Genomic DNA, 25,335 nt, shown 5'->3' with positions numbered 1-25,335 from the left:
TGTCAGCCCCTTGTAAAGCGGTATCCCAGATACCCAGGGCCAGTAAATTAGATGCTACTGGTGGGCTTGCAGCACTGATTGCGCCAACCCACCAACGTAGCCTTTCAAACCTGTGACACGCCTCTGTCATTGCAGGGCCTGCGCAAGCAGTTTACTGCCGCTGTGACGTGGCACAAAAAATGGATGCCACAATTGGGACTCCCCTTTGACTACATATCAGTCACCCCTAAGGTACGCCCTAGCTAGCCCTATGGGCAGGGTGCATTGTAGGTAAACGGTAGGACATGCCTTAACTTTGTGGCATGTCCTGGTAGTGACAAACAGCCATTTTGGTTTCTCACTACTGTGAGGCTGCCCTCTCATAGGAATGCATTGGGGATTCCCAGATATATGCTTCAGTGGTAATTCCTGATCTGAGAGGAGTAGAGTGGTCAAGTTTGGTATGTTTGGAATAGTGGTAATAAATGATGTGCAATGGTGTTCGCAGATTTATTATTACTATTTTAGAAATGCCACTTTTTAATGTGGGCATTTCTGTCAACTATGTGTCTTTGTGCCTGCCTGATGTGTATTGCATGTCTGGCTCTGGAGTGACAGGGGCTGGGTGAGTCAGCACTAGGCTGAATAGGCCAATCTGCATTTGTAGTAGGGGGAGTAGCACCTGGGACTGAATGGGACTGAGCCTGCCTTCCACAATGCTGGCTCCGCCCCACTGTGGTGTGTCTGGGGCAGAGCCTCCACTGACAAAGGGGGTGGTGGTGCACCTTTAGGGAAAGGTGTGAGTACCCCCCAGAACTGGTTTTTACTGGATCCCCAAGCCCTGTACCAGGGCAGAACAAAGACCTGATTGATATAAATACTGGGCCTGTGACCCCATGTCTGTGTGCTTCTTGTGCTTACTTGGATCTGCAGGAAGGACCCTACCAAGAGGTACTACAGTAGGGCCCAGCTGCTGTCTTCTGCTGGGAGGCCCTGCGCGCTGGCCTGCCTGTGCCCAGCATCCTGAAATGTCAAGGCTTGCGCATTTGAGGATTGCCTGGCTCAATCATTTTGCAGCGCGCTTTGGGAGCGCTTTCAATATTGTGGTCTAAGAAGGGGGGTTTACTGAGTGGGAACCCCATGAGGAGCGCTCTTTGCCCTGCAGCGGGGGCAGCACAGTCCTTTCTTCTGGAGCTTACAACAACGGAAGGGGAGAGCTGAAAAGAGAGAAGTGTTCTCTCTCCTCCGGCCGAATTGCCTGACCTTCTTGGGGTGCATAACTGCCTGCAGCTGGAGCTGTGTTACGTGGCCCCGGGCTGCGAGGCCAGGTCCAAGCAACTAGGAGTCCCAGCCGGGGAATTCCTTTGATGTCAGGCAGCGGACGTCAGACTGAGCTTGGCTGTGGGTGGAGCCGGAAGTGAGGCGGAGGTGCTGCCGTTGGTGAGCGGGGCTCCCTGGTGGTCGAGGAGAGCCCTGCATGCTGCTTAAAGCCTGCCAGAGAGCGAGACCGGTGACACAAGAAGGGGAGTCCCACGGGCTCCGCCAGTAACAGGGAGGAAGGACCGGAGCCTCGCGGGCTCCTCTCTGCCACTTCCCGCCTTTCTCCCATAGCAGACAGTCTCTCGTGAGTGACCCGAGGAGACTGAAGAGGCCCTGATGAGTAGGGCCAGCGAGGCATACTTGTTTTTTGCCTAAATATCATCACAGCTGCACCGCAGGCTCACGTGCAGCTGCAACGTCGGGGACAGTCTTCAAGGAAGGAGACAAAGGTGAGTTGCATCCCCGCCTCCCTCGCATTACGGGCATTGTTCTTGGGGCCTTGCGGGGAGTGTCCTGACTTTGGGGACAAAGTCACTGGGAATATGGTAATCCCAGTTAGGGGAACACAGATACTGTGGTGCCGGATCCCCGTGTGAGGGGCCCCGCATTATAGAGCACCGGTACCGCACAGAGTGAGGGGCTTATGTTGTACTGCGGGGTACTGCTGGCTGGTGGAGATAAAATCTGTGCACTTTGCCAGTGTTTACTTTAGTGCACAGTTTCTGATGCTAGGGCATAATGTGTTAGTGATAATGATAGGATACACCGCTGCTGATGAGGTATAGGCCTAAGGAGGGCCTGATGTGATTATGTTGTATGCATAATAGGCTATTCTATGTACTGCTACGGTTTTCTACCTAATGTGTTTATGCAGAATGCCCTATTGCCAGTATTACTGGTTGTTTTATTTTCCCTACTTGTGAGTGCGAATGGTGATGACAGTGGCTCGATTGGCCCTGTCCTGTATGTAATCTCCTGTAAAGTAATACTTAGTGCCAGGTGGCACAGTGTATATATGCGATTGCATTCTAATGTGTTTTATGAGTAAGACAAATGCTATTTTTTACAACCTTGTGTGGAGTTTCTTTGGTGGTGTGCCTAGTGTGTCGCTGCTGTGTGAGTGTGTTGGGCAAACTCTTTACACATTGCCTCTGGGATAAGCCTGACTGCTCTGCCAAGCTACCAAGGGGGTGAGCAGGGGTTATCTTCGGTGTGTAACTTCCTTGCCCTGACTAGAATGGTGGTTTCTGCCTGGCTTAGACGCTTGCCCTAACCAACCAGAAATCCCATTTCAAACATTGGTTGTCAGCGGTGAGGATAGGACTTGCTTTTGCGCAGTACCACAGTGACGAAGGGTTGCACTACAAAACTCTTCATTTTAGACAGTCACAAGTTTGGGGATTTCTCCTGATTTTTTTATTTCTCCTAGCAAAAGTCATTTTTATTGTGTACTTCTGTTGCAGCTTTTTACACCTAGGTCTCTTGTGTTGCACTCGTGTCTTAGTGCCTTGCCAAAAATGGAATCTGCCTTTATTGTGGGTGATCTGTTCAAATACAGTATGTTGGAATTGAGGGGGTTGTGTGAGGAGAGAGACATAGCAGTGAGTGGGGCAGACCCCAAGCTAAGCCTCCAGAAAGTCCTGCTCCAATGGCAAGAGGATAAACGGAGGCTTGAGTAATTTGAGGGGTCCGTATACCAAGAGGGTGGTGGGTCTGAGGGTGGCCCTGAAGAGTTTGCACAGGAAGAAGAAAATTACAGGGCAGGGGTGCCAGTAGATAGTGAGGACCCCATAGAGAGGGAGTCCCTTGCTGGGTCCAGTGCCGGGGCAGTGCCCCATCCCTTTTCCTGTCCCCAGAGGAGTGGGTGGATAGGAGGGAAGAAAGGAAGCACCAGCTGGCTTTGGAAAGGCTCATGTTAGAGCATGCCAAGGAGATAGCGCAGCTGGGTGTGGAAGAGAAAAAGGCCTTATTGGCTCAGGAGTTGAGACTCAAGGAGTTGGTCCTTGAAGAGAAAAAGCTAGAGACTGAGAGGATCTTAGCACAGGAGAGGATGGCGGAGGCAGAGAGGGCCTTCACCAGAGAAAAGCTAACTTGTGAGGATATGTCCCTTGAGTGTAGTTTTAGTGGTCTGGATTCACCAGTGAGGGTGGGGTCCAGTGGTGGCAGCAGAAGTACGTCTAGTGTAGGAAGTCCCACTCCCAGATCCCAGAGCATGGTACCTAGTTCCCAGGAAGAGGGTGTCACACCTGAAGAGTACAGGTTGAGGTTCAGGGACAGTAGGAAACCGTCTCACCAGTCTTAGGGGAAGTTTTTAGATGAGTGTTGTGATGCACTGGAAGGTTGGGTGACGGGTAGCACGGCAAACAATTTTAAAGGGCTGTTCAATCTGATTGTCAGAGAGCACATGTTCCGTTGTTGTTTTACAGGGTTATGCCAACACCTGTTGGAGTGTGGGCTCTCTGATCCCAGGGAACTTGCACGGGAGGCAGACTTCTGGGTGAGTGTCAGAGGGTCTGAGGAGGCATTGGGGAGTGACCCTAAGAAGAGTGGCTCAGGTATTTCCCAGCCCAGGGTGGTGGGAAAGGTTCTTAGTAGACCAGATAGGTCCTGATGTAGCGGGAGGGGTGTAGGGGCTCACGTCCTGTCTCTGCGGAGAAGAAGTGAGAGTGGGCTGTGTCCCAAGGTGCTCAAAACCCAGTCCCAGGGCCTGAAGGGGTTCCTTATTGGAACACCAGGTGGGGAGCCTAGGCTGTACTGGTAGGCCATCCGTTGAGGGGGATCTCCTAGTGTCAGGAGAACTTGGAGCATCTGTAAGCAGAGCTCCATCAGTTCTGGTGTCTGGCGGTGCCACTCCTGAGTGGAGGGTGCAGGAGTCCAGATGGGGGAGTGTGAGGGGTAAAGAGACCCTAGTGGGAGAACCAGTGGGTCAGAGGCCAGCCATAAGGGCTGAGCCTCCAAGGAGTGACCATGGTGACACCACTTCTGTCCTGGGGGATCTTCGCTCACTGTCAAATGGACAGGGGTTGGGAGATCAGCACCAGGAAGACTGTCACCCAACACATGAGGTATGTGTTACCCTCGGGCGTGCGTGCTCCCCAGGAAGTCCTGGTGTGCCAGGCGAGTGCTCAGCTGCAGGCTTTAGTCCCTGGGTTGGACGGCCATGTTCAGGTTCCGCCTGACCTGGAAGGATGGATATCTGTAACCAGTGTCCCTACCATGTTGTCTTCTTGGGGTACCACTCCAGGTGGGAGGGTGCAGAACTCTGGAAGGGAGCGGCGCTTTCTCTAGACATGAGCAGTGTTAGGATCAAGACTTGTTTTAATGCTTTAAAATGTGTTGTTTTGAATTTTAAATACTTTGCTTTTTAAAAAACCTCTATTGGCACAGAAGGGAGATGTGTTATAGCTCCGGGGGGCTGTTAATTTAATGTACGGGACTTGAGACACAGGTCAGCGCTCTAGGCTCTTGACTCTGGCACGCATGCTCAGCCTCAAAAGGGGCCATTGGCACGGCCGCGCAGCGGGTGTGCCGCTTGTGCGCCAAAGGCGCACCTAAGGCAAGTCCGTCTGCGCCCGTCCACACCCGACCGGGAACAGGGGCCAGAATCCCTGTAGGTTTGACAAGGGAAAAGTATACTTACACCGCTGATCAGCTTAGCTACTACAGAGGAGTGATAAGAAGTAAGTGCACTCATTCATTGATGCCTGACAACACTATCAGTCACTGCCCCCTCTGTCCATTTAAATTCTGTCCTGCTTTCGAAAACCTCGTAGCCATACCTGTTAAGACGGCTCTCAAAATGTTCTTACTTATTTGTCGATCAATCCCTAAACACTCAACAGAAATCCACCTACTATTGGAAGAAGAGAACCCTGACGTGCTATTCCTAACTGAAATGTGGCGGAATAGAGAGGCTGACCCAGCCATTGTCCAAGCTCTCCCTCCTGGTTATGCGATTCGGATGCTTGACAGGTATATAGGTAGAGGAGGTGGAATAGATATTATTTATAAAATTGAATTTAATTGCTGTACCACCATAAAATCCCCTACCCGACTGCGAAAGTATCTACTTCGCTATCGGTACATCACATGTTTGTACTCTTTCAGGGATCCTGCTATACCGCCCCCCAGGCCCCCTTGGCCAATTCTGGAAGGATCTTCCTGACATTGCAGCTAATTTTGCTAGTACCCTCCCCAATTTTACCCTATTATGGGATTTTAACCTCCATTTTGATGACACCTCACTTTCAACCACGTGGGAGCTGGTAGATGGGTTGGGGGCGTTTCAACTTACTCAAAAAGTAGGTGGTCTCACACACTCTAAAGGTCACCTGCTTTATCCCATCTTTTCAAATATACAGAATCTTCTGGTCAGAGATCCTATTCCAATGCCCTGGTCAGACCATTTCTTTAATTCCGTTACTTGAGTATCGCAGGATGCTAATATCTCAGTTGCGAGAACCAACAGACAGGTCTGCACTTGGTCAAAACTTTCAACTGAGTCTTGGGTGACGAATCTGGAGGACACCACACCCACCTCCGACTCAAAATCGATCATTGCAAATTATAAATTTAATAAATGGATTGAGTCGTCACTTGAAACTGTTCTCCCAAAAAAAGAGATTCATTAAAAAGTAGGAGTCATTCAAAATGAGTGGTATTCTCCCAAACTTCGGGAGCTCAAACAATCCTGTAAAAGGTTGGAAAGAAGCTGGAGAATGGATTTCTCTGCAATTAACAAAGATAAATATAGAGAGGCAATAAAAATGTATAAAACAGAAATAAAATCTGCCCAAGTTCTCTATTACAAAGAGAGAATTATATCGGCTGCAAACTCACCACACAAAATCTTGCGTATCGTAAAATCACTCCTTTTACCTACTGCCCCTCCTATCGCCTCTGACGATATTCCTCTATGCTGCAATAAAATAGCAGAGTTTTTTTTTTAGACAAAATACAAAGTATCTATATGTCCTTCCCTCAGGCTACAGTCCAATAAACTATACCACTTACGAACAATATAACCCAACATGGAGAGTGCCTACTGGAGGCAATTCCCCCCCTGAATCTGACCTCCCTTCGAGGGATTCTCAGTCAACTAAAATCTGGATCCCCCACAGATCCTGCCCCTCCCACTATACTAAATCGAGTCACTGAGACTGTATCTCCAGTGATTATGGACGTGATCAATGCCTCACTCATGACAGGACTTGTGCCCCCTCTCTGGAAACAGGCAATGGTTAGAGCACTCTTGAAAAAACTTAACCTGGACCCTGAGGTGTTGGCAAATTACTGTCCCATTTCATTACTATCTTCCAATAGGGGGGGACTGCGGGGCTTTTTATTCGAGGTCCAGCATTATTGCCCTGTCAGATCCTATAAGCGAGTGGAATGCTGTTCCTCGTGCAATGGTGCATAGTCAAATAAAAGTCAGAGAACCAGCCGCCATCATTGAAAATGATAGTGGGAGTGGAACCTGATAAAGGAGAGGGATTCAAAGGAGGATCCCGCTTTTTCGGAACTAGGGTCCTCACACACCCAGCAAGCTAGGTGTCATGCTTAATCATCTGGACCTGCTCCTTGCTGGGTCAGCGCTGTAATACCCAACGGGCACCTGCGAAGGTGCTCTTTGTCGGAGATCTTTTGTTCCTTTGCCGTTTGATGAAGTGGGAGTGTGTGGCCCGTGTAAGTGTAGATAAAGTGAAGTGGGTGAGTTAAAAAAAGGTTAGATAATCCAGATAATACTTTTATTCAGGCTGGTTATCCACCTCAGTAAAAGCATAAAGAGAGGTAGCTCCCCTGACGTGAAGGTTCAGTTAAAGCTATGCTCATCTCGTGGGGTCAACATGTTTCTTGCCTTGTGGTTAGTATAATCCGTGGCAATTCTTCAGGAACTAATCTGTGAACAGTGAATCTATCTACACTAAGTGGTGCGGCTATTAGCTGACTACCACAATTAACATCTACGTCGCAATTCTTCAGTAGTAAGGTTCAGTAACATCTACGTCGCAATTCTTCAGTAGTAAGGTTCAGTAACCTAGACAGAGGGATATAAAAAGTATATATATATATATATATGTCAGTTATCCGATTATCCTCTGTAAATAATCACGCAGCACACCAAGGGATTCTTCAAAACTGGGTCTCCTTTATTTCGACGAGACACCTATCTACGTGTTTCGATAGCTTAACGCTACCTTGCTCATAGATATATATCTATAGATTGTTGTAAACACCCATATTGTGGTCACATAGTGTTCCCATTACCACTCCTAATATTCTCCTTTCCCCCCGTTGAGAGGAAAGTGTAATGAAGAACTAGGCACATTCAAAACAGTTATCAAGGTGTACGTGATATGGGGCTTGACTATCATCCCCTGGTGCATATTAAAACATATAGTCGGACACTATCCAGGTATACTTCAGAAGACTGGCCTTCCCATAGGAGAGGCGGTGGTAGTGAGAAATAAATGGTTGTTAAAAATAAACAAACAAACAAACTAACAAACAAACAGGGTGAGGAGTGCAAGGCTGTAACTGTCAGCGTGACAGATCACATCAATGGTTGAGAGAATGTGGAATCTGTCAGGCTGAAGCTCACCTCCCACTGTCAGGAATGTCACCTCAATCGGTGTGGCGTTTCAATGGGACACCTGGAAGCTTGGTGTCCTGTAAAACATAAAGTAGAGGAAGGTGGACAGGTCACGAGTTTGTGAGGCAGAGGTGCGCGGCCAATCTCCGTATCATTGCATGTCCACTCGTGTCGGCAAGTGGGGAATCCCCACATGTTCAACCCGACCCCCTGCATCGCCCCACTGATACACGGAGGGCATAGCAGGACGCTGTTGGCGAATAGTGCAAATCCCCACCTGCGGGGACCCTGAGCCGATCATGTGGCCACACCGTAAAGAGGCAAGTCCGCCCCTCAGTGTGTACCTGCGGGGCCCGCACGGAGTGGGTCAGACAGTAGCGCTACCACTCACTGTATCAACCGAGTTCAAGATGTGACCCGGGTAGGTCACGGGCCCCTGCCCCAGGCGTCGAAAGTACTCACCAATTCTGCGGGGACCAGGGGGATTCACCTACTCTCCTCGCCGGCACCGGAATAGAAACTGTCAGCTCCGGGCAGAGTTGAAGTACCATTTCCGGGTCACATGCGAGGAGGGGTGGGCGTCCAGCCCACGTCATCTCTACAACTGCCTACTAGGTTGCTTGGGTAGTGTTTCTGGCTGATGTGGCGACCATCTTAGAGTGTAGTAAGTCTCACTCTAATCAGTGGGAACAACCGGATCACTACGTAATCAGGTGAGATAGTGGCCCATGTTTAAGCTGGAGTAGATTTATGGTAGCGTGCAGTTAACCATGTGCGGTCATAAATGCAAGATACCGATTAGTATGGAGGTCAGTATTTGGAGAGAGTACCTATACTAGCGGTAGTCCCGCGACTCCAGTGTTACTCGTGATTAATGGGATGTTGGCCTTGTATTATATTCATGGCATGGCATAATGGCCATCATGATGTGCGCGGAGTGCACTATAGAAACAGGGGGACCTATGTGTTATGAAATACTCTAGTCAGTAGACGGGGTACTAACCCCTGTAGGTCCTGAGTAAGACTTAAAGGCACACGTGGGGATAGACAGATAGTGGATGACAGCGTCTAATGGTATGTTGTGGTGTCATGTCAACCAAGTGTTTCCATACAGTCTAGTGCATCATGTGTACCAAACGTAATGATGGATGCCCATATACATACGGTCAACCCATGTCGGTTCACTATGAAGTTCGTGTTGAACGGTATTTTACAATACAGATTCATGCACCTTGTGTACCCAATGTGATTTCAGATGCTCATGCATACATACGGTCAGCCAGGGGTCATCTGTTATTCAGTATTGCCTACGGTATGTCGTCATTCAAGCCAAGGACGGATGTGGACAAGCGATGTAGCCATCGTTGTTCTATCCTAAAAAGTGCCTGTTGGGTGATCTTGGTATCTAGTACCAACCACTGTAGTGATTCCGGGCTATGTCCCTGTTCTTGGTAATGTGTATACATTTTAGTTGTGACCCTTTGGCATCTTATGTTGCTCTTGTGTTCTGTAATGCGGGTCCTGACTGGTCTCATCGTCATACTCACATATCTTTTACCACAGGGGCAAGTCACCAAATAGATGCATGTGGATGTATTGCAGTTGGTGTGGTTCCTCATAGTCCAGGTAAATGTGTCTGATAATGCTAATGTTTTGATAACTCTGGTCCGATCACAGACTGTACAGGTGCCACAGGGATAGTGCCCGGTGACGGGAGGGAGGTCCCAGAGTGTTCTCTGTGTGCCGTTTTGCACAGGGCAAGGTCTAGTATGCACAATCACGTCCTTCAGATTTCTTGTCCTCTTGAAAGCGAATCTAGGTAGGGGGAACTCTATCTCACCCGTGTTGAGGATACCCCAATGCTTCCTAATGATCCCCTTAATGTGTGTGGAATCTGGTGTGGAAGATGTAACACAAGTCAGGCACTCAGTGGGGTCCTTCTTTGTACTTTGTAATAGTGCTTCTCTGGGGTTGTTCATAGCTCTCTTGGAAGAATCCCTAACCAATCGTTCTGGATACCCTCTTTGTTTTAGATTTTGTTCAAGCACCTTAGCCTCTACTTTGTAATCAGAGGTGGAGCTACAATTCCGCCTGATGCGTAGGAACTGTCCAAAAGGGAGGGTGTCTTTCAGGGACCTCGGGTGGTGACTCTGGTATAATAGCAAACTGTTCCTATCAGTAGGTTTCTTGTACATGTTGGTGCTTAATCCTGTGTGTGTCAGTTGCAGGTCCAGGAAAGGTATATTTGTTTCTGAGATGGCGTGTGTGAACTGTAAATACTGATTTTGTGTATTCATCCATTCACAAAATTCCTCACAGGTCGACTGATCACCTTTCCAGAAAACTAAAATATTATCATTGAACCTCTTCCACAGGGTTAGGTTATTGATGTAGGGGTTGTTGGCGTTCCTGATGATGTTCTCTTTGAAGGTGGCCATGTAGAGACAGGCCACACTCGGAGCGAAGGTACTCCCCATGGAAGTACCTTGCGACTGATGGAACAACTGTTTCCGGTACTCAAAATAATTCTCAGTTAATGCCAGTGTGGCACACCCCATGATGAAGGAGATGGGGGTAGGTGAGCTCCAGTCCTCTTTCCTGAGCCACGTTTCTATTGCAGTGAGTGTCTCTTGCTGGGGAATATTTGTATATAACGCTTCTACGTCATGTGTGACTAGGAGGTCGTCACGTGTGTTTCCTCTATGATGCGTAGTATATCAGTAGTGTCTCGCACATATGAGGGAGTCTTCTTCACTATGGGCTGCAAAATGTGGTCGCAGAATCTAGACAGGGGCTCCAAGAGTGACCCTATTCCTGACACTATTGGCCTCCCTGGTACCACTGTAGTACCTTTGTGAATTTTAGGGAGTGTGTAGAAATCGGGCACTCTTGGGTCCCTCGTGGTCAAGACGTCAGCCTCTTTCTTCGATATCCACTCGTTGGCTTCAGCCTTAACCACCATACTACTGATCTCAGTTTTGAGTCTGGTAGTGGGGTCTATGGTGATAGGGGTGTAATATCTGGTATTACTTAGTTGACGTCTACACTCATGATCATAGTCGTCAGTAGATTGGATCACTGTGGCACCCCTTTTGTCTGCTTGTTTAATGGTTATACTGACATCTTCTGCAAGAGATCTAGCTGCTGTTCCTTCAGCGTTAGATAGATTGTGGAAAGGTCTAGTGGCGGGGGTCCCTGCCAGATCTTTTAGTACTACCTTTTCGAATGTCAATATCTCGGGGGGTACCATCCCATTGTTTGGAGCGAAGGTTGAGGGGTTACTCAGCCCTGAGTCGACATTTTCAAGTTATGGAGCGTCATGAAAGAAAGCTTTTAATCAAATTTTCCGGAAAAACTCCTGGATTTCACAGGTGTCCCTGAATCTGTCTGTTCTGGGTGTTGGCACATACCCTAGTCCCTTCTCCAGTACTCTTTGCTCAGTTTCAGTCAAGGTCCTGTGGGACAAATTGACCACTAGTTCCTTCAGTTCCTTTTCCCCCTGGTCCGACTCATGGTCTCTATCGAGTGTTCTGCCTGATCCTGCCATTGCACTCCTTTTGGCGTCCCTCTGTTGCGCACTCTTCCTCTGCCCCAGCCTCTGCCTAAAAAAGGGGGGTTTGCAAACGGGTAGTATTGAGGTTGGCCTTGAAGGTACATGGGGAATTGCTAAAAGGGTGGGTGCGGTGGCGGCCTCTGGTATGGGGGTGCACTATTGTAGTTAGGTTGGGGGTGATAGAAATTCCTTTTCTGGGTGTTACTGCCCCTACCGTCAGTGCTTGAGTCACTGTTAAAAGATCCCCTCCTGCTGGTATCCGTCCCTTCAGCCGACGAATATCCATTTTTAGATGAAGTATAATCTTCTTTTAGGTAGGGGTAAACTGTCTCTTTGTTAAACTTTTGGATGTCTTTCTGTAGTTTAGCAATTTTGTGCTTGAGTAGATATTCCTTATTCTCCGCGATCTCGCTGTAAATTTCAATTTGGATCTATATGGAGTGGATTGCACTGCTGTTTTCAGAGGAGCCTCTGCTGCCTGAATCCTGGCTAATAAGGTATCTGCCAGCCTTTGGGCGGTGTTGATGATCAGTACTAGAAGGTCTCTAGTGCATTTCTATGATACCATGCACCAGTCTTTCTTATATACAGGGTCTCCCAGAAAGATTCTGGGTAGGATGTTAACAATCAAGCCATTAGGGCTATGTTGGCCCGCAGATATTCTGTCATCATAGTCCCATGGAGGGTGATCTTCAACCACTCCCTCTTGAGGGAGGATAACACGGACCAATCCTCACTTTGTGACCCTGAGGCCACACTTGTTCCAATTCCTAAAAAGGAGGGAGTCTTCTGTAAAACATCAGCCACATCTTCTTCGTCGAAGCTGAGGCCCTGGTTGTCTTCCATATCGCGTGGGTCAAGGAAGAACCCACCGTAGGATGTGTGAAAGAGGGTTTGGGCCAATAAGTGCGGTTCACACTATTTCGTAACCTAGTGTCCCACGGGTATCACCCGTGCTGATAATATCTTCCAATAGGGGGGGACTGCAGGGCTTTTTATTCGAGGTCCAGCATTAGTACCCTGTCAGATCCTAAAAGCTAGTCCAATGCTGTTCCCCGTGCAATGGTGCCTAGTCAAATAAAAGTCAGAGAACCAGCCGCTGTAGGAGAGTAGGATCTGCTTCACATGTTTACCCCCACTTTTTGCTGGTGTTTCACTGTTTTTCGACTTTTTGTCTGGCTGGGACCCTGCTATTCAGGGCCCCAGCCTAGCTGCTTCCTCTCTAAAATGATTACATGTACTTTAGGTACATTACAGATTGGATCTGAGGTGCCCTTATAAGTCCCTAGTATATGGTATACTATGTACCCTGGGCATAGGTACCCCAGAGGCTTACCAGGGGCTGAAGCATGTATTATGCCACCCCTGGAAAGCCACCAAAAATGTCACCACAGGTCTGCTACTGTAGCCTGGGTAAGGTGGTGCATGCACCCCTTACTGTGATATAGCTTACCTATATCACTATATATATATATATATATATATATATATATATATATATATATATATATATATATATATACACACACACATATAAACCTATAAATCACTCCTATGGCAGGCCTTATCAATCCTGAAGGCAGAGTGCCTGGTTCTTATGTGAGAGGGTGCACCTGCATGAGCAGAGCCCCTCTGTAGCGTTCGGAGACCCTTCTCTGATGCTGTTTGTAGTGCAGCCTGACCATATACTCTTAAGTGCATTATAAACAAACGGTAAATGCTAACTTTGGACTGGCTTCACCGAAACATGTCGTGTTTGGTGTCAAACACCTTGGAATCATACCCCCACATCAGTAACTGTTGTGGGAGTATGATTCCACCCTTCTAGAGGGAGAGACATGTCAGCACTGGAATACCCAGTAGTAACTTAATAGAGCCCTGGCATCACAAAATGGATGCTGCAGCCACAGACACGGGTCTGGCCTCCTTCTGCTGACTGAAACTTTGGCAGGGGAGGCCTGGACAATAGGTCTCCTGTCACAGGGAGGTGTAACAACCTCCCAGACAGGCTTATGTGTATTGGGGATGGGTGGGAGCACTCTCTGAGTGCTTTGAAGTCCTGCACTGGGGGCACATTTGGTGTCCCTCTGCATAGTCCAGCTCAAACCAGTTTAGGGGCTGCCAGACCCTGCTCTGATGTGAAACTGGACAAAGGAAATGGGTGTAGCCACCCCTCTTACCAAACCCTCCCATAGGTGGGTCCCCAGAGCTAGTCGTCCAACCCCTTCCTTAGGTATAAGTAAGGAACATCTATAACCAGAACTTTAGATTACCCTGGACGAATCTCTGAAGCTGAATCCTGGACCTTCGACGCTCTACTCAAGACCAGAGGACTGAAGAAATCTCCCTTCGGGTCAAGGAGTGACTCCCCTGCTTGGCAGGCACCAAAGAAGCAATTTGCCGGTCTGCATTATCGAAGCTCCAGCCGGACTCTGAAGTATTTGCAGCCAGGAAGAAGATTTCCAGACATCTCAGAGGCCAACCCGACTCCCCAGCAAAGCTGAGAACCGCAGCCCTCGTGAGTAGCGTGGAACCGGAACTCCTGGTCACCGTGACCTTTTGCAAGTGCATTGACTTCTCGACGTCTCTTGAAGTCGTTCTTGGGCAAACTTATAGCCCCCACCTCGAGCACTGAATCCACCGAAGATTGTCGGCCTGGTCATTCCGAGTGACCCGTGGGCCGCCATTTTGTGTTTCGTCTCGAGGTCCCTTCGCGAGCCCTAGTCCGTTGACTGGTGGGTCCCTGAGGGGGTAACTTTGTATTTCCTTGGGCTTCCCTGGTTGCTCCAGACGTGCCCTGACTCCCAACCAAGTGGTGAGTCCCACAGACCTTCCTGGTCTGCACCGAAGCATCTTTCTCGTTTCTGCGTGGGTTGCTGTTGCCCAGGCTTGTTGTGTCCAATCCGGGCACCGACACTGCAGCACTCGACATCCTTCGTGGGACAGCTCGAATCCAGCTCCTGGTCATCCTCAACGCCTCCTGGTCCTTTTGGCTGAAGAGGCAAGCTTCACCTCTTTCACCTGAAATCACCCGACATCGGTGGGCATCTGCTTATTGCCTTCCTGGTCACTGGCTAGTGACCCAGACTCTGTTCCCTCTGCTTTCAGGTTCTTCTCATCTTCGATCCAGGCTTGGATCTCTTCGGACACTTGGCATCTTCACGGCAGCAGCACTTCTTCGCCAGCTCCCACTGAAATCGACGACGCGACCCGACACCAAAAGACACCTATGCACCCGGCTTCCCTGGGTGAGGTAACACGAGTACTCCGGTGCTCCCGTGGGTGCTAGCCCTAGAACTTCCTAGGTACAAAAGGGTTTAGTCCTGACTCATTTCTAAGTGTCCCTAATCTTTAAGAATCTAACCGCGAATTTCCCCATAGAAGCTAATGCGAGCTTGCGGCTGTTTTCACACACTGCACACGGCCCCCGTGGGTCCCCTGTGTCACTACCTTGGGTGGTTTCTTGGTGTCCCAGCGATTCTACAGGTTGTAGGCCTTGTGTCTAGTTAAGTTGTGGTTCTTATACCACTATTTAAGTATATGGTTTGGCTTGTCCCTAGGGCCTGACGTGTATTTGTGCTATTTTACTGTGATTATTGAAGTGTAACTTATGTGTTTTGACCTCTAGTCTCAAAGAGACTAGGAAGGTGTGTTTAGTAATAAATACATATATTTTAACATCTACCTGGTGTGGATATCTTTCATTTAGTGACTCAAGAGATTATTGACTGGTAAAACAAGCTGCTTTACATTCCTTTAAGACTTAGCCTGAAGGCTGCTCTTCATAGCTACCACTAGGATAGCTTTCAATAAAGGTTGTCTTTAACCTATAACCAATAAGGGGTTGTTTGGACTGATACAAGGTGCCCACTATAACTAGTGGACAGCATATATCAACTTCTCACAGCCGACATCATTGAAAATGATAGTGGGAGTGGAACCTGATAAAGGAGAGGGATTCGAAGGAGGATCACGCTTTTTCGGAACTAGGGTCCTCACACACCCAGTAAGCTAGGTGTCATGCTTCATCATCTGGACCTGCTCCTCGTTGGGTCGGCGCTGCAACACCCAACGGGCACCTGCGAAGGGGCTCTTTGTCAGAGATGTTTTGTTCCTTTGCTGTTTGATGCAGTGGGGGGTGTGGCCCGTGTAAGTGTAGATAAAATGAAGTGGGTGAGTTACAAAAGGTTCGAAATTCCAGATAATACTTTTATTCAGGCTGGTTATCCACCTCAGTAAAAGCATAAAGAGTGGCAGCTCCCCTGACGTGAAGGTTCAGTTAAAGCTATGCTCATCTCGTGGGGTCAACATGTTTCTTGCCTTGTGGTTAGTATAATCCGTGGCAATTCTTCAGGACCTAATCTGTGAACAGTGAATCTATCTACACTCAGTGGTGCGGCTGTTAGCTGACTACCACAATTAACAACTACGTCACAATTCTTCAGTAGTAAGATTCAGTAACATAACGAGAGGGATATAAAAAGTATATATATATCTATACATTGTTGTAAACATCCATGTTGTGGTCACATAGTGTTCCCATTACCACTCCTAATATTCTCCTTTCCCCCCGTTGAGAGGAAAGTGTAACGAAGTACTAGGCACATTCAAAACAGTTATCAAGGTGTACGTGATATGGGGCTTGACTATCATCCCCTGGTGCATATTAAAACATATAGTCGGACAATATCCAGCTATACTTCAGAAAACTGGCCTTCCCATAGGAGAGGCGGTGGTAGTGAGGAATAAATGGTCGTTAAAAACAAACAAACAGACAAACAGGGTGAGGAGTGCAAGGCTGTAACTGTCAGCGTGACATATCACATCAATGGTGGGGAGAATGTGGAATCTGTCAGGCTGAAGCTCACCTCCCACTGTCAAGAATGTCACCTCAATCGGTGTGGCGATTCAATGGGACACCTAGAAGCACGGAAGGTGGACAGGTCACGAGTTTGTGAGGCAGAGGTGCGCGGCCAATCTCCGTATCATTGCCTGTCCACTCGTGTTGGCAAGTGGGGAATCCCCACGTATTCAAACCGACCCCCTGCATCGCCCCACTGACAGACGGAGGACGTAGCAGGACGCTGTCGCCAGATAGTACAAATCCCCTCCTGCGGGGACCCTGAGCAGACCATGTGGCCACACTGAAAAGAGCCCAGTCCGCCCCTCAGTGTGTAACAGTGGGGCCCGCAAGGAGCGGGTCAGACAGTGGCGCTACCACTCACTGTACCAACCGAGGTCAAGATGTGACCTAGGTAGGTCACGGGCCCCTGCCAGGAATTAGTAAAATAGCTGAGTGGCACGTAAATTCTGTCCTCTCCAAATTTCTGGAAAGGAAAAACCGTCTTCATTCCTCACAGACAGGATTCAGACCACAGCAGGGCACAGAGACAGCGCTTCTGGTAGTTGTAGAGGAATCAAGAACAATTCTAGATAGCGGGGGATGCGCTGCTCTTATTCTTTTAGATCTCAGCGCAGCCTTCGATACGGTGACTCATCAATTGTTGATTCGAAGACTCAAGGATGCAGGAGTGGTCGGAACTGCACTAAAATAGCTGCAGTTCTTTCTGGAGGACAGATCTTTTGTAGTCTTTGAAGATGAAATCACCTCAAAGCAAATGCCCCTCAGATGTGGGGATCCTCAGGGATCTTCCCTGAGCCCCACTCTATTTAATATCTATATGAGTTCCTTGGCAGGAGTAGTACTGCCTTTTGGAGTACAGATCATTACCTATGCTAATAACACCCAGTTGGTGGTTTCTCTCAATCAACTGGATAACTCAGGACCTAGCCTAGCATTATGCCTTGAAAAGGTATCAATATGGATGGACAGCTCATACTTAAAACTCAATGGGGCTAAGACTGAGCTGATGCTCCTTGGTAACCCTGCCACCCTGAACATAGGTTCATTTTGGCCCAGTTGTCTGGCTCCAGCCCCCTCCCCGCAAGATCAGACCAAGAGCTTGAGTGTATGGCTGGACCGTAATCTTGATTATAAGGAGCAAGCGCGAAAGGTCGCAGCATGCTACTATGGGATTTTGCGAATGATAAGAAAGATCCTCCCTCTGCTACCTTTTTCTGCCAGAAGACTGCTGGTTCAAACATTAATTTTGCCACGCCTTGATTATGCCAACGCCCTATATCTGGGAGCCTCACACCTCACTACTAAAAAACTACAGATCATGCAAAACTGTGCAGCACGTCTGCTCCTGAATATCCCCAAACGTCTATCGGCTAAGCCTGCGCTTGCTTCTCTTCACTGGCTTCCAATCCAGGAGAGGATCCAGTTGAAAGCATTGTGCATTACACATAAAGCACTCTTAGGCAAGGGTCCACCAATTACCAGCTTCATCATTCAGCCTTACCGTTCGAATAGGGCCTTGAGGTCAGACAATAAACAATTGGCAGCAGTCCCAAAAATAAGAAGAATACGAGGGCGTCTCTTCTCGTACAATGCCGCCAAGTTATGGAACCACCTCCTCCTTTGCATCCACCTTGAGCGAAATTACCTGACCTTTCGAAAATTAATAAAAACGTATCTATTTCCTTAACTATGCCCGGAGTTTGAAGTTGCATGCTGTTAGTGCTGGGATGCCCCAAGGTAACCACGCGCTTAAGAAATGTTTCTTCATTCATTCATTCAAGGGGGTGCAGAGGGAGGGAGTCCTCACCTCTGGCCCCGGTTCAATCTGAGGGTTTGAATCCTAGGTTGGGAGACCAGTTGCAGGAGGGAGGTCCTGAACTGGTGGGAGAGTTGTGTTCTTAGGGTGCCTCTCCTAGGAGGAGAATGCAAAACCCAAAAGGAGAGGTAGGGGGGAGGAGAGCCTCGCCCGTGACCTCTGGTTAGCCTGAGGGTGCGGACCCTGGGTTGGAAGATCAGGGGCAGTTTAGAACTGCACTGATGAGGGGTAGAGTGGAGAATGGGTACTATGTACTTGGGGCTACTGCCCCCCACTATGTGAGATGGCAAGGACCAGAGACATTTGGATGGCCTAGGGCCTGGTCCTGGCCGCGGACAGCTAGGGAGTCCCAGTGGAGTAGCTTAGTCGGTCCTGGGAGCTTTGACAGAGGCAACCACATGGGTTTAGATTGGCGTAGAACTGGAGTGTGCACCTGCAGTTGCGGGCCCGTGTCCGGGTTCTATCGCCCCAAGCAGGGAAGCCCATCAAGGTAATGATTGGTCTACCCTGGCTTTTGGCTGGAAGGGGTTTGTGTTGGACCTCGCCCTTTTTGCAGGATCATCCCTGAACTTTTTGCCTTCCTCCTGGTATTTTTTCTGACATGGTGTTGGTGGTTTTAGGACTCTGGGCACTTTATCATTGCTGTCCAGTGTAAAGTGCATGTGCTCTCTATTGTAAAAGTGGTAAGATTGGTCTACACCTGTTTAACTAATTTAATTTATCTGTCATCCCAGATACCCAGGGCCAGTAAATTAGATGCTACTGGTGAGCTTGCAGTGCTGATTGCGCCACCCACCAAAGTAGCCTTTCAAACCTGTCTCAGGCCTCTGCCACTGCAGCTTACTGCTGCTGTGACGTGGCACATAAAATGGTTGCCACGTCTGAGACTCCCCTTTCACTACATATCAGTCACCCCTAAGGTAGGCCCTAGCTAGCCCTATGGGCAGGGTGCATTGTAGGTAAAAGGTAGGACATGTGTCTTAACTGTGTGGCATGTCCTGGTAGTAAAAAACAACCATTTTGGTTTCTCACTACTGTGAGGCTGCCCTCTCATAGGAATGCATTAGGGATTCCATGATATATGTTTCAGTGGTAATTCCTGATCGGAGAGGAGTAGAGTGGTCAAGTTTGGTATGTTTGGAAAAGTGGTAATACATGCTGTGCAATGGTGTTCGCAGATTTATTATTACTATTTTAGAAATGCCACTTTTTAATGTGGGCATTTCTGTGTGCTATGTGTCTTTGTGCCTGCCTGATGTGTATTGCATGTCTGGCTCTGGAGTGACAGGAGCTGGGTGAGTCAGCACTAGGCTGAATAGGCCAATCTGCATTTGGAGTGGTGGGAGGAGTAGCACCTGGGACTGAATGGGACTGTGCCTGCTTTCCACAATGCTGACTCCGCCCCCTGTGGTATGTCTGGGGCCAGAGGCCACACTGACAAAGGGAGTGGTGGTGCACCTTTAGGGAAAGGTGTGAGTGCCCCCCAGAACTGGTTTTTACTGGATCCACTAGCCCTGTGCCAGGTTAGAACAAAGACCGGGCTGCTATAAATATTGGGGCTGTGACCCCATATCTGTTTGCATCCCAAGCTACTTTAAGGAAGCGAGAATTATCCCCCTTCTCAAAAAGGCGGGGGCGGATACATCCAACAGGAAAAACTACAGACCCATCTCCCAACTCCCCTTTCTTGCAAAAATCTTAGAGCAGCATTGTTAGAACTGGGGTCCCCAATTCCGTCACGGTAGCTTGGCGCGAGGTAGGAAGGCACCGGAAGGCAATGTGTAAAGCAGTTGTGCAGCACTCACTCACTCGGACTCAGTAATGCACACACAATAACAGACGCCACACCAAGTTGTTTGGTAAAACAAGATTCTTTATCTATTTTCAAGTCGTGGTGAATCAATTCATTTCAGGAATAATGCAGTTAATTTCAATGCAGCAACAAAGTCATTCACGTCAATGGAGTAGCTAAAACAGATAATTACCGGGCAACAATCTGTCCATTCATCTGTCCATGAAGCAATGCAGTGTAGGGTAACAATTAATTCATCCAGTTAAATGGAACAGTGCATTTTGGGGCAACAATGAATTCACTCCTGTAAATGGGTCAGTGAATCGCATGGCAACATTAAATTCATTCAGGTAAAACAGTCGTAAAGTCATCTAAGGGCATTAAGGCACCAATGCCACATCGAAACATTCCCTTGGTGGGGGCTAATCAATGCATTAGACATTACATGACATCAATGCAGGCGATAACACTGTGATGCACCTTCAGTAGGGGTAACGCCTTGGGCGGAGGAGCTCAGTTTAAGCTGAAGGCAGTGCAGGCAGAGTCTCAAGCAGGTTGGGCAGCCCCCTCCCTCGACAGTGATCGCTCGTAACAGGTGTAACGGGGCATGGACACACCCCCAGCTTCCCCTACCGCACTCACCAGTCTATCTTCAGGCCTGTGGGCAGTTCTATAGCACACCGGCGCTAGCGAGCGCCGAGCGCCCATCACCCCAGGCGGCCCACTCCTCTCCTCACTCGGGGCCTCGCCTGGGGGCATAGCACTTTTCAGGCCGGTGGAGACCTCCACGGGGCTCCGGCTCCGCCGCGCCGGTTCTCAGAGGGCTCCGGGCTTTCGGGAGCCAATCAGGTTACCGCTTAGTGGGGGCGTGGCCGATGACGCGGCCTGCGCCCTGGTTGCCGGGCAACCCGCGCACGCGCAGCTCGGGCCTAGTGCGGCCTTCGGCAGTACCGCGGCGGCCCTCCCCAGGCTACGGGGGCCGCAGCGGTGACGGGTAAGCTCGTCCTCGCTCCCAGGGGTGCCGGGTGACGTCGGATCGGTGATTCCCTCCTCAAGCAGCGCTAGGGCCGCGGCGGAGAGTGCAGCCCCACAGTGAGCGTTGGCAGGTGCCCGGCGCAGCGGCGGTGATCGTGGCAGTCCGCGCTCGATTCCTCAGCGCCGAGGGCACAACACGAGCGCGCTAGCTCAGCGCTCTCCAGGGGGCAAATTCGGTCCGTTTAGCTCGCAGATGGCCCAGCGCAATGGGGAGACATTACTGGTGGCAATCGAATGCTTAGGGTCACAGCAGGCAGGGGCCCAGCAGCAGTTCATACCAGGCCTGGGCTGCGGCGGTGTCCTGGGCGATAGGGCGCTTGAATGACACAGTGCTTGGTTAGTACAGCACAGGGGGCACAGTTCGGTGATGTTTCGGCACAATAGCGCTTAGAGGCTACACAGCGCTTGGGGACAGTGGCAGGAGCCCGGTAGCTTATTATTCAGTAGGCATAGTGCTCATTACCTCGGGCTCCCGGTCAGCAGCGCCCAGGGCGGACGGTCCTCCTCTTCCTTACAGCGCCTAGTTGGCACAGCGCTTATCTTGGGGGGAGCGGATGGGTTGAGTTGGCAGGCATCACAGGCAGGATGGTTCCTGCAGCACACTGGAGATGGTCCCCTGGGTTGCCCCCTCACCAGGCAAGATCAGCAGGCCGGCAGAGTCCCTCATCTAACTTGGGTACAGCTGGGCCTAGACTCAGTCAGTCCCAGTAGTGTAGGTTTCTCCCCTAGGCCCAACCGCCTACGCTCCGGCAGAGGTTCCCCCAGGTCCAGTGGTGCCCCATCTAACTAGTCTTTCCCTCCTTTCCTCTTATACCCCCAGGTCAGGTGACCTCCTGCAAAGGCGGCAAAGCATAATCCCTCCCAGGGCTGGAAGGTTCCAGGAGCTTCCACATAATAGTCTATGGGACAAAAAGGCGGGATGGAAAAAGATACTGTATCACGATGTCCCAGCCTGCTCCTAACCACTAGTGTGTGTATGCAATGGCCACTCCGCAGTAGCAGGGTCCTGTGGCAGCCATGTTGTTAGGAGAGAGCACCTGCACCTCAGCACTGTTTAGAAGTGGTAAGGCGCCCAGAGAACTAGGGCCAACAAAAAGATGGCGGAAAAAATTAGGCAACAAGGGCAAAAAAACGGGTAGACCACCCTAGGGCTGACAGGTCTAACAAGCATGTCTTACAAAATCTTTCCAGGTGCTTGGAGGATCACCACCTCCTGGGGGACAGGCAAGCCGGTTTCCGAGCTCACCATAACACTGAACTGGTGATGCTATCGGTGCTTGACGACATCAGGCTGTCTGCTGACAACAAAAAACCTTGCGTGCTGGTCCTCTTTGACCTGTCGGCAGCGTTCGACATGGTCAACCACGCCCTACTCCTAGAAGGATTGGGAACAACTGGAATTGGGGGTTCTGTCATACAATGGATCACCTCATTCTTGACGAACCGCACCCAAAGAATTCAGATGGGGGACTGGGTCTCAGAGAAGGGACCTATTCCCTGTGGAGTCCCACAAGGGTCAGCGCTTTCACCCCTGCTATTTAACATTTACCTCAGTCCTCTAATTAATGCCCTCGCGGCTATAAAGTGCCAAGTTTTCAATTATGCAGACGATACACAGATAATCCTGCAAATTGAAAACACCCCTCAAGCTCACTCCCGGGCGAAAGAGGTTCTACGATTCACGGTCAACTTGATGACGGCCAACTCACTTAAGATTAATCCAGACAAAACCGAGGTCCTAGCCATGACGGATGTTCACAACCCCTGGAACTCCCTCTACTGGCCTCAAGAGCTAGGCGACACTCCGGCCCCGGTCCCAGTGGTTAAAAGTCTGGGAATCAAAGTGGATGCCAAGCTTACATTGGCCAATCACGTTTCCATGGTATTTGGTACCTGCGTGGGCCTACTCAGGCTGTTAAGGAGACTCTCCCCTATCCTCACTTTTTCCACCATGAGAACAGTTGTTACCGCCATGATCCTGGCCCGCCTTGATTATGCCAACTCACTCTATATTGGAGTTCCAGACTCCCTAGTGGGCAAGCTTCAGATTGTTATGAATGATGCCGCCAGGCTCATCTTCAAACTACCTAAACACACGCAAGCATCACCCCTCCTCCAACGCTTCCATTGGCTGCCCATAAAACAAAGGGCCAAATTTAAGGGTCTCTGTATCGTTCACAAGGCCATTCATGGCCAGGCTCCCATGTACATCAAACAACGACTTGTGAAATACGTGCCAGGCCGCTCTCTAAGGTCCTCCACGGAGAGCCTCCTACCATGCCCTCGTTTCAACTACGTCACCAAAGGAGGACGAGCATTCTCCACCCTCCTACCCACTCTCTGGAATAGGCTGCCGAGTCAACTCCATGCAGAAAGCCGCCTTCTCCCTTTTAGAAAACAAGTAAAAAACATTCTTTTCACAGAAGCTTGGGCATAACTGCCACCTAACAGCCTGGACCATCGCTGTTCCTCTTGCAGCGCTTAGAGACCTTTCGGTATTAAGCGTTCCAACAAATTCAAATTAACATAACATAACATCTTGGCTTACTTGGATCTGCAGGAAGGACCCTGCCAGGAGGTACCGCCATGGAGCCCAGCTGCTGTCTTCTGCGAGGAGGCCCTGCGGGCTGGCTTGCATTTGCCCAGCGTCCAGAATTGTCAAGGCTTACTCATTTGAGGATCGCCTGGCTCAATCATTTTGCAGCGTGCTTTGGGAGCGCTTTCAATCTCGTGGCCCAAGGAGGGGGTTTACTGAGTGGGAGCCCGACGAGGAGCGCTCTTTGCCCTGCAGCGGGGGCAGCACAGTCTTCTCATCTGGAGCTTATAACAACGCGAGGGGAGAGCTGAAAAAAGAGAAGTGCTCTCCTCCCTCCTGACGAATTGCCTGACTTTCTTGGGGTGCATAACAGCCTGCAGCCGGGGCTCTGTTACATGGCCCTGGGCTGAGAGGCCGTTTCAAAGCAACTAGGAGTCCCGGCCAGGGGATTCCTTCGACATCAGGCAGTGAAAGTCAGGCTCAGCCTGACTGTGGGCAGAGCCGGAAGTGAGGCAGAGGTGCTGCTGTTGGTGAGCGGGGCTCCCGGGTGGTTGAGGAGAGCCCCACATGCCGCCTAAACCCTGCTGGAGAGCGAGACCGGTGACACAAGAAGGGGAGTCCCGCAGGCTCAGCCAGTAACAAGGAGGAAGGACCGGAGCCTCGTGGGCTCCCCTCTGCCACATCCCATCTTTCTCCTGTAGCGGACAGTCTCCCGTGAGTGACCCGAGGAGACTGAAGAGGCCCTGGTGAGAAGGGCCAGCTAGGCATACTTGTTTTCTGCCTAAATATTGTCACAGCTGCACCGCAGGCTCACGGGCAGCTGCAACGTCGGGGACAGTCTCCAAGGATGGAGACAAAGGTGAGATGGATCCCCGCCCCCTCGCATTACGGGCATTGTTCTTGGGGCCTTGCGGGGCGAGCCCAGGACAGGGCCCCCTTTAGAGTGTCCTGACTTTAGGGACAAAGTCACTGGGAATAAGGTAATCCCAGTTGGGGGAACACAGATATTGTGGTGCCCGATCCCTATGTGAGGGGCCCCGCGTTATAGAGCACTGGTACAGCGCTGGGTGAGGGGCTTATGTTGTACTGTGGGGTACTGCTGGCTATGGCTGGTGGAGATTAAATCAGTGCACTTTGCCAGTGTTTACTTTAGTGCACGGATCCTTATGCTAGGGCATAATGTGTTATGCTGAGTACCCCCATGTGAAGTGATAAGGATAGGATACACCGCTGCTGATGAGGTTTAGGCCTAAGGAGGGCCTGATGTGATTATATTGTATGCATAATAGGCTATTCTATGTAATGCTATGGTTTTCTGCCTAATGTGTTTATGCAGAATGCCCTATTGCCAGTAGTTACTGGTTGTTTTATCTTCCCTATTTGTGAGTGCTAATGGTGATGACAGTGGCCCGATTGGCCCTGTCCTGTATATTATCCCCTGTAAAGTAATAACTAGTGCCAGGTGGCACAGTCTATATATGTCATTGCATTGTAATGTGTTTTATGAGTAATACAAAGGCCATTTTTTATAACCTTATATGGAGTTTCTTTTGTGCTGTGCCTAGTGTGTCGCTGCTGTGTGAGTATGTCGGGCAAACGCTTTACACATTGCCTCTGGGATAAGCCTAACTGCTCTGCCAGCTAACAAGGGGGTGAACAGGGGTTATCTTCAGTGTGTAACTCCCTTGCCCTGACTAGAATGGTGGTTTCTGCCTGGCTTAGGCGCTTGCCCTAGCCAACCAGAAATCCCATTTCTAACAACATACATGCCCAAAAGCCAATCCTTTTGTTGGTTTGTGCCTGTAATTGCCCAGTGCACATAGGATGTTACAGAGATGATGCATGCCC

The 25,335-nt window shown here is 49.7% G+C and overlaps 1 protein-coding gene across 10 annotated transcripts in view; it reads right to left on the bottom strand.

Moving 5' to 3' along the window:
- CTNND2 (catenin delta 2) overlaps positions 1 to 25,335 on the bottom strand; it is a 3,222,299-nt gene that overhangs the window by 2,990,306 nt on the left and 206,658 nt on the right. The window lies entirely within an intron of this gene.

The sequence above is a fragment of the Triturus cristatus genome, chromosome 5_2, assembly GCF_964204655.1.
Source record: "Triturus cristatus chromosome 5_2, aTriCri1.1, whole genome shotgun sequence".
NCBI classification, from domain to species: domain Eukaryota; kingdom Metazoa; phylum Chordata; class Amphibia; order Caudata; family Salamandridae; genus Triturus; species Triturus cristatus.
This window is presented reverse-complemented; position numbering and strand designations above follow the sequence as displayed.